This window comes from Balaenoptera ricei, chromosome 9 (genome assembly GCF_028023285.1).
Source record: "Balaenoptera ricei isolate mBalRic1 chromosome 9, mBalRic1.hap2, whole genome shotgun sequence".
Lineage (NCBI taxonomy): Eukaryota > Metazoa > Chordata > Mammalia > Artiodactyla > Balaenopteridae > Balaenoptera > Balaenoptera ricei.
Genome location: NC_082647.1, coordinates 15,741,118 through 15,755,749, shown reverse-complemented (window position 1 = coordinate 15,755,749; position 14,632 = coordinate 15,741,118). Strand labels below are relative to the sequence as shown.

The 14,632-nt window shown below is 36.4% G+C and overlaps 1 protein-coding gene across 1 annotated transcript in view; it reads left to right on the top strand.

Annotated features, from left to right (window-relative positions):
- Window positions 1-14,632, top strand: part of AKR1D1 (aldo-keto reductase family 1 member D1) — an 85,132-nt gene that overhangs the window by 30,986 nt on the left and 39,514 nt on the right. Inside the window, exon 2 of the mRNA XM_059932632.1 lies at window positions 9,670-9,797. The gene's annotated coding sequence lies outside the window, so the exon portion shown is untranslated. The remainder of the gene's footprint in view (window positions 1-9,669; window positions 9,798-14,632) is intronic.

Sequence of the window (14,632 nt, the reverse complement as noted above, 5' to 3'; positions counted from 1 at the left end):
GACAAATCATAGCAATATTTTTTTGGATCTGTCTCCTAAGGCAAGAGAAATAAAAGCAAAAATACTTTTGCACAGCAAAGGAAACCATCAACAAAATGAAGACAACCTATGGAATGTGAGAAAATATTTGCAAATAATATGACCAACAAGGGGTTAGTATTCAAAATAAACAGCTCATAGTACTCAATATAAAAGAAATACCAGTAAAAATATAGAAGACCTGAATAGACATTTTTCCAAAGGAGACATACAGATGGCTAACAGGCACATGACAAGATGCTCAACATTGCTAATTATTAGAGAAATGAAAATCAAAACAAGAATAAGATATCACTTCACACCTGTCAGAATGGCCATCATCAAAAAGTCTATAAATAACAGATGTCAGTGAGGATGTGGAGAAAAGGAAATCCTTGTACAGTGTTGGTGGGAATGTAAATTGGTGTAGCCTGTATGGAAAACATTATTGTTCCTCAAAAAACTAAAAATAGGGCTTCCCTGGTGGCGCAGTGATTAAGAATCTGCCTGCCAATGCAGGGGACACAGGTTCGAGCCCTGGTCTGGGAAGATCCCACATGTGGCGGAGCAACTAAGCCCGTGTACCACAACTACTGAGCCTGCACTCTAGAGCCCACAAGCCACAACTACTGAGCCCAAGTGCCACAATTACTGAAGCCCTTGTGCCTAGAGCCAGTGCTCCACAACAAGAGAAGCCACCGCAGTGAGAAGCCCGTGAAACGCAATGAAGAGTAGCCCCTGCTCGCTGCAACATGCAGCAACGAAGACCCAATGCAGCCAAAATTAAATAAAACTAAAAAAAAAAACAAAACTAAAAATAGAGCTGCCTACGATCTAGCAATTCCACTCCTGGGTATATATTCGGAAAAACAAAAACACTAATTCGGAAAGACACATGCACCCCAACGTTCATAGCACTGTTTACAATAGCCAAGACATGGAAGCAACCCAAATGCCCATCAACAGATGATTGGAGATTATATATATATATATATATACACACACACACACACACACACACACACACACACACACACATTATGGAATATTACAATGAAATTCTGCCATTTGCAGCAATGTGGATGGACTTAGAGAATATTATGATTATTGAAAGAAATCAGACAGAGAAAGACAAATGCTGTCTAATATCACTTATATGTGGAATCTAAAAAATAATACAAATGAATGTATATGCAAAACAGAAACAGACTCATAGATATAGAAGACAAACTACTTGTGGTTGCCAAAGGGGAGAGGGCAGGGGAAGGGACAAATTAAGGGTATGGGATTAAGAGATACAAACTCTGTGTATAAAATAGATAAGCAACAGAGTACATTGTACAACACAGGAAACTATAGCCATTATCTTCTAATAACCTATAATGGCGTATAATCTGCAAAAATACTGAATCTCTATTCTGTACACCTGAAACTAATATAATATGGTAAATCAACTATCCTTCAATCAAAAAATATTTTTTTGGAAATAAAAGAGGCACCAATTTCTTAAACATAGTAATATTAGATTCCTTTACAGATAGTACAAGTGAAAACCTCATGATTTTTCCATGTCTTTGTTATTTTAAGTGAAATTTTTGTTGTATTTACACCACTGCAGAACAAATAGAAAACCATTAGTGCTTTTCCAATTTACATGGCTAGGTTTACAGACTTTGGACAGTTTGATAATATTTGAATGTAACAAACTTTTGCTTTAGAACATTGAGGAGACACAGCAGTAATGGGGCACTCTACATTTAGAAACCCAGTTATTTATGAGAAACAAAGAAGCAAGGAACAGGGAATTCCCTGGTGGTTCAGTGGTTAGGACTCCACACTTCCACTGCACGGGGCACGGGTTTGATCCCTGGTTGGGGAACTAAGATCCCCCACAAGCTGCATGGTGCTGTCAAAAAGCAAAAACAAAAACAGCAAACAAACAAAGACCACACATAGATGACAAATAAATCTATCATGTTTAAAAAAACAGAAGAAGAAGCAAGGAGCAAATAAGCATACTATGTTTGTACCATTCATCACACTGCCCCTTTGCTTGCTGGTAGAGTACCCTAATGCTTGGACTGAATTGTACTGGCACTGGGCAAGTATGTAGTCAGTATCTGTACTATTTAAGGCCAAGAAGAAACACATATACCTCAAATCTTAGCTGAAAATAGGTGATTGTAATGGGAAAATGTCTGGAAACCCCAGACTTTTACACTAGTCTCCCTCTCTTTCAAAAACTAATATTATAACACCTGCCACTTCACAATATAATATGTAAACAAACATAAGTGCCTATATGCAGGATACTTAATTACTCTTTTCTTAAATTTTTAAATTGTGGTTTAACATGCATGCTATCAAGTGCACAAATCTTAAGTGTACAGCTAAGCAAATTGTTACAAATGTATATATCCCTGTAACCACAACCCAGGCAGAAAATATGGAACATTTTCAGCCACCCAGAGGGCTCCCTGTGACCCCTCCCAGTCAATAAACCTCTACCCAAAGTAATCATTATTCAACTTCTATTGCCATAGATTAGTTTTGCCTGTTTTTGAATTTCATTGAAATGAAGTCATACAGTATGTACTCTTCCATGTTTTAGTGTCTTTCACTTAACATATCTGTGAACTTATCCATGTTGTATGTTGTTCTTTTTATATTAGCTGGTGGTTACTGTTTCTATGGCAGAATCTTCCTAATATGGGAAGCTATCTCAGCATACACCCAAAGATGAATTTGCTAGATTTACTCTTTCAAAATCAAAAGGCACTGACTGTGCATAGGCAACAAATTGTAACAATTCAGGAGGCCAATAATTTTAAGAATAACAATTTGGACATTAATACTGTGTTACTCTGTTAATATTGCAGTGTCTTTTCAAAGTTTATTCCAACTCTGAAATTCTAGGCTTCGTTATCCAGAGGCTAGACCATCCATGTAAACTGAATTCAAACAAATCTTTTCTTCAGCCTCTGTTATCTTATAGAAACTATGCCAGTCACTTGTGTCATATTTTAGATTCCACATATAAGTGATAGCATATGGCATTTGTCTTTCTCTTTCTGACTTACTTCACTTAGTATGATAATCTCTAGGTCCATCCATGGTGCTGCAAATGGCATTATTTCATTCTTTTTTATGGCTGAGTAGTATTCCATTGTATATATGTACCACATCTTCTTTATTCATTCATCTATCATGGACATTTAGGTTGTTTCCATGTCTTGGCTATTGTAAATAGTGCTGCAATGAACATTGGGGTGCATGTATCTTTTCGAATTATAGTTTTCTCCAGATTACCAAACATGATTTTTAAAGGAAACAAAATTTGAAACACAATCACTTTGTTGGTTTCAGGAACCACTCCCCATTCTTGCCTTTTCAGGCTGAGGGGGGTAATGGTCACCATTGTCACCAGTCCTGACATTCTGTGATTTCCTTATACATACATCTTCGTGGGAAGTTCCATGTGACCAGTTAATAAAGGAAGAAAACCAAAGACCTGGTTTACAGTTAGATGGCATGCACTATGGCCAACTCCAGACAGAACAGGATGACTGCTACACTATGGTCTTACTCCAGAGTACCCCTGAAGATATAGGTGAAAGAAAATCTTCCCAGTGGGTGGAATGTTGCATGGTATTTCTAGCTACCCACTTTGTGTGAAAAGAGAAATAGTCTAAAGATCAACACAAATTCATGGGGAGTGTCTAGCTAGTTGTATAGATGCTCAGAGAATGACCCTGTTACTTCTTGGTACCCAACAAGACAATGGCAGATATTGCCCTATTCTCTGGAGGACTGTGTTGGTTTCATTGACAGACTGTGATGGATTGATTACACCAGATCCTTTCTATCAAAGAGGGGACAGTGTTTGTTCTCATTGAAGTTTGACATTATGGCTCAGATATGCATTCCTTGCTCACAGCATTTCTTCTAGAATATAAATATTTACAGAATCTTCATGTACAGTAATTATTTACCAAACAACAATGCCTCTGACCAAAGATCACATTTATTGGGAAAGAAAGTATGTCAATAGATGTATGTTCATACAAGTCATGGTCTTCTGGTTGATGTCTAATCATCAACCAGAGCAGCTAGCTAAATAAAATTAGAATAGACTACTGAAGATTCAGCCATGGTGCCAGCAAAATAGTCCTTGTCACATAGTTCTTTTGATTTTTTTCTAGTGTCTTGCAAATATGAATAATTTATGTAGCAAAAACTTGTGCACCCATAATTTTATGTTTTTGCCACTGTGTCTATGGATAGATTCCTAGGACAGGGATTGCTAGATCAATGAGTAAATGTGTATGTGATTTTCTAGATATTGCCATATTTCCCTCCATAGGGGTACATAGGGGTGTACCATCTTGCATTCCCTTCATCAAAGTGTGACCGTGCCTGCTTCCACACAGCCTCCCCAGTGGGGCAGATTTTTTCCGGTCTGATATGTAAAAAATAATATCTCAGTTTAGTTTTAATTTGCATTTCTGTTATTTTGTGTGTGAGAGAGGTTGAACAACTTTTAACATGTTTAAGGGCCATTTTAGTTTCTTTTAATCTGAATGTTCAATTTTTTTTAACTTTTTATTTTATATTGTAGTATAGTTGATTAACAATGTTGTGTTAGTTTCAAGTGTACAGCAAAGTGATTCAGTTATATATATACGTGTATCTATTCTTTTTCTAATTCTTTTTCCATTGAGGTTGTTACATAATACTGAGCAGAGTTTCCTGTGCTATACTGTAGGTCCTTGTTGATTATTCATTTTAAATATAGCAGTGTGTCCATGTCAATCCCAAACTCCCTAACTATCCCTCCCCCCACCTTTCCCCTGGTAACCGTAAGTTCATTCTCTAAGTCTGTGAGTCTGTTTTTGTTTTGTAAATAAGTTCATTTGTATCATTTTTTTAGAAGAATATTCAATGTTTTAAGTAATTTATTGTGTTGCTGCTCTTCTTCATCTTTTTTAGAAGCTGTTCATTAGTTAGGAACATCAACCCTAATTAATGTCCTAACTTTATGACACACACAGAGTTTTATTATTATTGTCTCTGGAGTTTGGACATAGGAAAATTTTCTTGTATATTTGGAGAGACTCAAACACTATACTGCCATCATAGTCTTGCTCTTTCTGGAAGTCTCCCATAAAATCTTGAGCAAAGTGGCTAAAAAAGCCCTTCTCATTTCCAGAGCCCTGGATTACATAATGAGTTACCACTTGTTGAGTGTATCACTCAAAACAAATTTACCTTTATCCCTAAATTTAGGCACCCAATTTAAGGACAGGACTACTCTCCACAAATATCCTGTCAAACTATAATTTTCAAAACGTTGAAAATATGACTCATATAAATGTAATATAAACAAATGTCAAAGGTTTATTTCACCTATTAAGAAGAGAACAAATAAAATGATAAAACTGGTTCCAAGAGAATTTTAAAAACAAAAGTTTAAGTAATCCATCAGGAAAGACATTTTAAAAATTTAGAGAAAAAAATGCTGGGTTAGATACAAAACTGGTTAATGTCCCACGGAGCAAGACAGCTATAACTTTTGGGACTATCTTTTCTAACAGAAATCTACAAGTTAACATATAAATTCAATACCTAGATTTTTATCAAGTAGTAAAGAGTTCTAGAGAATTAAATAATTCTTGGAGGAACTTTTTAAGCAATACCCCTGTATGATTTACAAGTTTTAGGTAACTTTTCTTAACAATACCTGGTGAAATTGTCAGACTGCATTATCAGAATGCAGCTGCATAAACATCGCTCTTACAATCATGTAGAATTACTTTTTGCCCTTGCTATACCTGGGAATAAACCTGGAAGAAATTTTTGCATATGGGTAACATCATACATAATGGGTTACATCATATATAATGCAAAAATGTTTTCTGAATCTTGCAATCCTTGTTCACATTTATATTGTCTACTAAAAAAAAATTCCTGATTTGTTTTTTACCAAATACATTTCCTATATTTTACATCTCTCTCCTTATAAGTCCTCTTACACACTTCCTTCTAGTTCACGTAGTAGCGAGAAGGGCTGGACCTTGGGAAGGCCTGAATGGTGGATACAAACACAACCAGGACATTCTCCCGTCACTTGTCACTGCTTTTCTTTTCTTGTCAGTTACATTCTCTCAGATCATCTTCCTCTTCGTGGCAGGGATTCTGACTGACCCCACCTACTTTATGTGCTTACCTCTGGACCAACTGACACTGGCCAGGAAGAGTGAAAGATACTGTGATTAGCAGCCTCTATAATAGCCATGTGACTAGACTAAGTAAAGGAGCAATTTTCAAAAAGATGGAGGGAAGATTGCCTCCCAAAGATGGCAACAGTGCTAGGCAGACAGTAGATGCCCACCAAACCTGATCAGTCACATAATATTGACAAGAGGTTTTTTAATATAATTATTTATTTATTTTTACTTATTTATTTTGGCTGCGCTGGGTCTTAGTTGCGGCACACGGGATCTTCGTTGCAGCCTGCAGGCAGGATCTAGTTCCCTGATCCTACATTGGGAGTGTGGAGCCTCACCCACTGGACCACCAGGGAAGTCCCAGACAAGTGTTTTTATTATTGTTTCTTAGGCTTTGATGTAGAGGCGATCCTTACAGGCTTAGCAGTAAATACAGAAAAATACAAATATCAAGACAAGATAGTAAATATAATTTGTCTATTTATCAAAGAAATTGTTGCACATGATTAAGATTATAAACTCAATATGATAACCAATTTTATTTAATATGCTTATAAATTAATTATACATTAAGACTAAAATTAAAACCTTTACATTTATCATCTATTTGTATATTTATATATCTTTGAATGTCTTAATACTTACATATAAATACTTAAATATTAATAAATCCATTATTACAAACTATTATATGAATATTGACCCAAAGGTGAAAATTACAATTTAGGTTGTCTTTCTGTAAAATGACTCGATTATTTTGTACCATAGTACAAAATACATTTTTTTTCAATAAAAAATGTCTTTTCTATTGTCTCAGTATTCTGTTAGCCCTCATTAATTCTGGCATGTTCTTAATCATTTTAACAAAAAGTTCCTTATTGCTTCAAAGAGTTAAAAGTTTCTACTAATTATTGTTTCTGGCTGTGATTTGCTTTAAGAATAATGCCTGGACAAAATAAAACATTCCCTATAACTTGTGCCTGCCTCTACAAAATTGTGTCTTATGTTTATAACTTTTATCCTCTAGATGTTCTTGATTTTGCCTTTCCCAAATTCAGAAAAATAAAACTATATGGACGATAGAGTTGATTTACAGATGGAATGGAAAAACTCTATCTCTGGATCTCCTGGATGACATTTTTGACTCTTGGCCAAAAAGGGGTCAGTTTTACGGTCTGTGAGTTAAAGAATGAAACTCCCTTAGAAATCAGTTCTACCCCCAAGATCAGTTTCTTTACTGATGGTGTGCAACTGGCCCAACCAGTTAAGTTAGCTGGCAGAGTCATAAACATCTATTCTGGGAGCTTCGGTTTTGAGTTCCAGCCGAGGCTAAGATACCCCTCATAGATCGTGGTGGTTCAGCCAGGACACTGGACGTGCTGTGTGTGTGAACGTGTCCCCTGAGAAGCTTGAGCCTGGTAGGCCACTTCTCCAACCTGTCATTCTTGCCTGCACTTCTTGCTGTGCTCTCTCCTTCACCTCTAAATCAAAGCATTACCTGACTTGACTCTGTGGGGTCTCATGAGTCCTTTCAAATGTCCCAACTTGTGAAATTTTTTCAATTAAGATGTCTTTTGATGACTAACCTATCATTGAATTTCCTGGAAAGACCACTAGGTACCACAAAATTTTATTTTAAAAATAGGTAAAAATAATCAGGTTTACTTGGCATTCTCCAAATTTTCGTTAATTTAGAAAAACTGTACAAACTCTTTTGTTTATGAAACTTGAAAGGGGGGGGGGACCTGATAAATCAAAATGAAAATTTACCTTCCCAGGTTAATTATGTCTAAATAAAATGTATTAATATAAGTACATATCAATAATTGTATACTTTTCAGGTTAAAAGAAACATATCTGTTATTAAATAAAGGACTGGTAAAGTAAGTCTGTTTTAAAAGATTTTTTTTCCTGGGTTTTAGACTTAAATGCCTTGTCAGTTGGAAATAATTATAATACATTTATGGGATAAATTAAAGGCCCCGGAGACAAGTTATTGTCATCTTTGCTTCTTCTTCACATATCACACTACCCATAGCTGTAGCGCCTTGAACCCACCAATTCTCCTTCCACACATGAGCAAGAAAAATCCCTTGACTGTTATTTGTTTTGTTTTGTTTTGTTGGCCATGCCACACGGCTTGTGGGGTCTTAGTTCCCCAACCACGGATTGAACCCAGGCCCTCGGCAGTAAGAGCACAGAGTCCTAACCTCTAGACTAACCACCAGGGAATTCCCAAGAAAAATCCCTTGATTGTTTAACATGTGTTAGGAAATTGCCTGTGCCTTATCTGGACCTTTGGGCTAATCTCAGCTGATCTGAATTGGCCAAATGTTTATCTCCAGAACTGCCTGGAGCATGATAGTGACCCTTGGAAACTCTGTGAGATATATGAAGTAAAGGCTCTGTAACCATAGATCTGTGAGTTATTTTGAGACAGAGGTACCAGTCTGTCAACAACGTTCAGTAGTAATAATTGGATTTAACTTGCACCTGACGGGCAGAGTTGCCAGTTCAGACTGGTCATGTGGCTGGAATATGCCTGGGCCACCAACCAGCTTACCTGGAACAGGCTTTGTGTTTCTTGGCACCAAGGTGCTTCACACACATGGCAGTGGAGGTTCAAAACCTGAAGACAAAGTATATCCTGGGCAACCCAGTGGTGGAAGGGTAAGGAAACCTGCACCTGAGATCTCCAGGCCCCTCCCAGTGCATATTCTTCTCCTGCTATTATTGCTATAATATATAATATATATATAGCTATAATATTGCTCTATTATATTTGTTGCCTGTAACATGAACATAAATTGAGCCCTGTGAATCCTTTTAGTAATCAAACATCAAACTAATAATGCACCTTTTGGTAACCCTAATTTAATTTTGTTCATTTATAATTCATACTTAAACACAAAAACTAGAGGTTGTCAAGCAAGTTATGCACCCAGATTCAAATTCACTCTTGGCATATGGGCCTTTTCCAAAAGAAAATTCACTTCAGGTAACAATTACATGGGCTAGCCTGCCAGTTAGCATGAAATAAAAGAGCAAATATTGATCCAGTCACTATTTTCTACTATGCTTTGATCATTCTTTGCTTATTTTTAAGGTAGATTAAGACTTTTTCTGCCAGACTATTGTTAAAGAACTTTGAAGAATTTTGCCTTTTACTCAAAAACTTCATTATCCTTATCCTTAATCTTTACAAAAATGTAGAGAAAGCCAAGGAATTCTAAAACTGAAAATTGTCAGAGTTCTCAGAGACTGGAATTTCCACATCTCAAGGTACTCCCATTAGTCTTAATGACATGGGCTATAACTCCCTTTATGAGTTAATAACAGCCCACTCGGTGCATTTAGAAGTTTCACTCTAATCCTAGTCTTTGCCTTCCTGCAAGCTGATATTAGTAATCTTATCATTAAACAGGTATGAGTGGCTTTTCCAAATTAATCACAGAAGCAATCTCTGAATGACCTGAAATCTGAAGATTGAGTCTTCTGGAAAAGAAAATAAAGGGAGATTTGCCTTGGCTCCAACAAATCGGACCTTATCAGGTACTGCTAATAATTAACACAGTAATAAAAGGCTAGGGTAGTGATCCTTGGATTCATGTTTTCAATTAAAAGCAATACATCATTTTCTCTAAATCATCGGACTTCCATTTCATTGGTAGACCTCAAGCTGAGAGGTCTTTGAAATCTCCCAGAAGTAGACAGTCCCCCAAAATAACAGTTGACTCAAAACCCTCAGCTGAAACTAATTACACAAAGTAGACAGTTTCTGCTCAAATCTCTGGAAAAGTATTCATTTTCAGAGAACTCAACACCCTTTTCCTTTGGGTTTGTTTTCTACGTTGAAGCTCCCTGGTAAATGACTAAAGGTTTCTCAGTACGCTTTTCTACAATTTCATTTTCTTCCTTCTAAACCCCTATGGTCTTTTTGTGCCATTTAAAGAGAGACAAGACATTCTCATGCATTTTCCTCAGACCATAGTCACTGCTGTAAGTCTAATTGGTGGATCAATACCCACTTGACCCTGCGGAAAAAAATTAATAGGTGTTTTTAAAAACATTTTCAAAATAGACTTCCTTATGCAGATTTCTTCTGGTCCTAAAAGTTCTCTCATATTATGAATCCCAACCTTCAACCTTGTAAAAATTGGACTATACATCTACATCAACAGAATGCTTCTTGTAAGATCATTAAACCCTGCCAACCAAACCTAGTTTACTGAGAAGCAGGAACCACCCTCACTGCAATAGTCAGTTTGCTCTCTTCAGAGTCACTGTATCCTGCTTTGCAGGAATTGTTTAACTTCACTCAACATATGTCTGCCTGTAGGGCCCAGTGGTTGGTTCATTCCTGTTAAAATAAGCAATATTTATACTCTCCATAGAATCTGTGCCCCCCAACAGTACAGTTCCTCAGTGGATACTACCACTAGAGACCCATCACACCTGTTTATATTCATTGGCCAAGGTATTCAGACAGTCACATAGCCCTTGATTTCTTCTTGACTAACCAAGAGGGAGTTTTTGCCAGAACGAACATACCATGATGCAAATACATAAATGCTGCAATAGACCCAACTAGATTTTAAAGCACATTTTGAGACCTGGGTTTAGTCATCTAGGCCCCTTGATGAATAGTCTTTTACAAACTAATAAAAAAAATTTTCTGTTAATTGCCTGAATTGCAGTTGGTCAATGCATTCTGTTCATTCTACAATAGAAGGATCAGAAGGGACTAACTCTTGTCCAACTTAGAAGTGACATTCCCCAGACAATCTAACCAGAAGAATCCTGACAATGGGAAAGATCTGAACATCAAAGATTAATATCCCATGGCCTGACTTTTTCTGTCCTTGGCCAAAAGTGGCGACTGAAAAAAAAAAGCAGCCCTATGCCTATCAGTTGGCGGCCAGCCTAGTTTCTACCTCTAGGCAATAGTATTCTCCCACTAAACCTAAATAATTTCACAGATTGTCAGAATCAAATGAGGACTCTTCATGACCAGAGTGGAATAAGAAAAAACTAAGTCCATTCCATAATTATGCCTGAATGGAGACACTAGGCAACCACAAAAATTACCAAATATCCCATCTTCAGCTAATGAGTGACTGCTACTTTTTCTCCAGTGGCAACTCTAGCCATGTTCTGTTCCTTCTGCTTCCTAGATAAAAATTGTTAAAGTATCCAGTCACTCTATATTGCCCCTGCTTTATGAAAGTGCACACACACACACACACACACACACACACACACACACAAATACCTGCATCCTCAAGCCTTCCCCCCAGATCACCTAACACACGCCCAATTTCTACAATGAGCCTTTTCTTACTAAGACATCCCATGCTTCCCTGCAGACTGCAAGTCTTGCCGCAGGAAGCTTATAAAACTAACTTCATTTGTTTATAGATATGTTGCTAGTGGTCCTTGACTAATAGCACTACTAAATGATTGACTAAATGGGACCATGTAAAGCACCTGACATAGGATATACTCAAGAAATTTTTATTACCATTTTTGTTGTTACAGTGATTATTAATATTAGCTATCCAGTAAACAGATCAACTTCTATCTCAGATATGATCAAATGTAAGGATTTTTCTACTAACAGACTATAGAGAGAATAGTTTCTAGTTGGCATTATAAGCACATTATATAAATGGAGGTCTCTATTTTCATCTAATTAAGACTTGTTTGAGATAGTCATTTGCACAATATCTTTAAAATACTTTTTTGTGGCTAATTGATTTGTCAACTGATTGATTTGATTGAGTTAGCCATTTGCACACTCTCTTTAAAATACTTTCTGTGGCTGATTTGTCAACAGTACAGTTCCATTGTGGTTACTAGAGGGCATTAGATAAAAGCATGAGCTCTGGAGTGAGACAGACTGACAATTTTTCCTGTTACTGAGCAGTTTTTGACAAGCAAATTCTCTTGACCTCAAGACCCTTTCTATAATAATATTACCAACTATATTAGTTTCTGTGGGCTGCCATAACAGATTACCACAAACTGGGTAGCTTAAAACAAAAGAAATTTATTCTTTCACAGTTCTAGAGTCTAAAAGTCCAAAATCAAGGTATCTGCAGGCCTACACTCCCTCTGAAGGCTCTAGATAGAAATCCTTTTCTTTTTCTTCCTAGCTTCTGGTTTTTGCCAATGATTTCTGGTATTCTTTGACTTGTAGATGCATACTCCAATCTCTGCCTCTATCAACACAGGACATTCTTCCTCAAGTGTCTGTATCTGTTTTCTTATAACACCAATCACTGGATTAGGGTTCAGCCTAATCCATTATGACCTTATTTTTTTTACCATTTTTTAAATTGAAGTATAGTTAAGTTACAATGTTGTTAGCTTCAGGTGTACAGCAAAGTGACTCATATATATATATATATATATATGTTCTATTATAGATTATTACAAGACATTGAATATAGTTCCCAGTGCTATACAGCAAGTCCTTGTTGGTTATCTATTTTATACATAGTAGTGTATATATATTAATCCCAAACTCCTAATTTATCTACCCCGCTGCCCCTCTGGTAACCATAAGTTTGTTTTCTATGCCTGTGAGTCTATTTATGTTTTGTAAATAAGTTCATTTATATCATTTTTATATCACTATGACTTAACTAATTATATCTGCAAAGATTCTGTTTCCAAATAAGGTCACATACTTAGGATTTGGGTGAACATGAGCTTTTGGGGGATTCTATACAACTCAGGACACCCATCACATAAAATTGTGAAAATTAAATGAGAAAATCTATGTAAAGGGCATAGTAAATACTCGAAAATAATCACATTATTGTAATCAATAAAATTATTTGTGAATTTATATCAGCAAAGAAATAATTCATAAGCAATTCTTTTACTGAATGAAAATGAGTTATTTTAAATTAGGTCAATTTATTTTGAGAGTATCAATATATAAAGAGCAACTCCAGCCATTTCTCAAAAGAAAAACCATCCAATATGTAAATTCACATCAATTTAGTCAGCATGTGTGATAAATTAAAAATTAATTTTAGGAATAAGTGAGGGTTCTAGCTCCAGTAAGATGAAGTAAGCATATTCTACCCTGACTCTCCCACTGAATACAGCTATAAAACATGAAATAGTATGTGAGGAAGTTATTTCAGGACTCTGAAAAGTAAATAGTAGCAGGTGGATTAGGAAAGAAGAACAAAACTCAAGTGTCACTGGGCTCTCTCAGTATCACCCTGGCAACCAGATAGTGGGCACCAGAGTGCAGACAGAACTTCAGGAGAAGACCTCTAGTTCTGGCTTGAGAGAGAAACTCATAATAATTACAGAATCTGAAAATCCCCTACTTTCCCCTACTTTTTTGCCTCTTTTTCTTTCCCCTCTATTAACTTGTGGCATAGTTCCCAAGAAATTCCATGGTAGGTGTTGTAGCATTCTCAGGTAATACAGGCCAGCAGAATCCAAAACTATGCAGAAGGGAAAGCTTCCTCTTTTTTCAGTGGAGCTGCAGTTCCAAGAGAGTGGATCGAACCTCTCTTGCCTTTATACTGTCTCTATAGTCTCTTGTCACATGGCCCTAGATTCAGGTGCAGTTGTGGAAGCACACAATAGAGCAGCGGGGTAATAAAACCTTTCTAGATAGAAGACCAAAAGAGAACATTAAGGAACTAGAAAGTAACCAAGAGATTGTAGTGAGGGAAGAATTTGGGAAAGTGACACCATAAAGTTGTTTGTGAACTACCCTGGGCTCACCCCTAAACTGTGTATGCTTGGGTCAGATACTATTCGTTATATCAAATATTTTGAGAAATGAACTATATAGATACACCACTGCCTAAGTCCCAGATTTGCCATCAGCTACTATACATGCAAGATAAATCCAAAGATCACTGCAAAATCTGAGAAATGAACCATAGTTCACAGAGGCAGGGGAACCTTGTGGCCTAAACCTAACCAGGTTGACTGCCTTCTAAAACAAAAAATATCAACATTTTACAGGATATAAATAGGACCCAATGTCTTAAGACCTAATATTCAAAAACTCTTCAATATAATCTGAATTTACATTGCAAGTGAATAACAAGGAAAATATAAATTTATGTAGGATAAAACCAAAAGATGTCAATGCCAAGATGTCATAGAGATTGTAATTATTTGGCAAAGATGTTAAAGCAGCTATTACAAAAGTGCCTTACCAACAATCAAGAACACTCTTGAAGCCAGTGAAAAAATAGAAAGTCTCAACAAAGAAATTTTTTTTAATAAAGAATGATCAAATAGTAATTTTAGAAATGAAAAACATAACTTAAATAAAAAACTCATTAAAGTGGAGCAAGAAGAACTTTCATTCATCGTTGGTGGGAATGCCACTTTGGTGTAGCCAC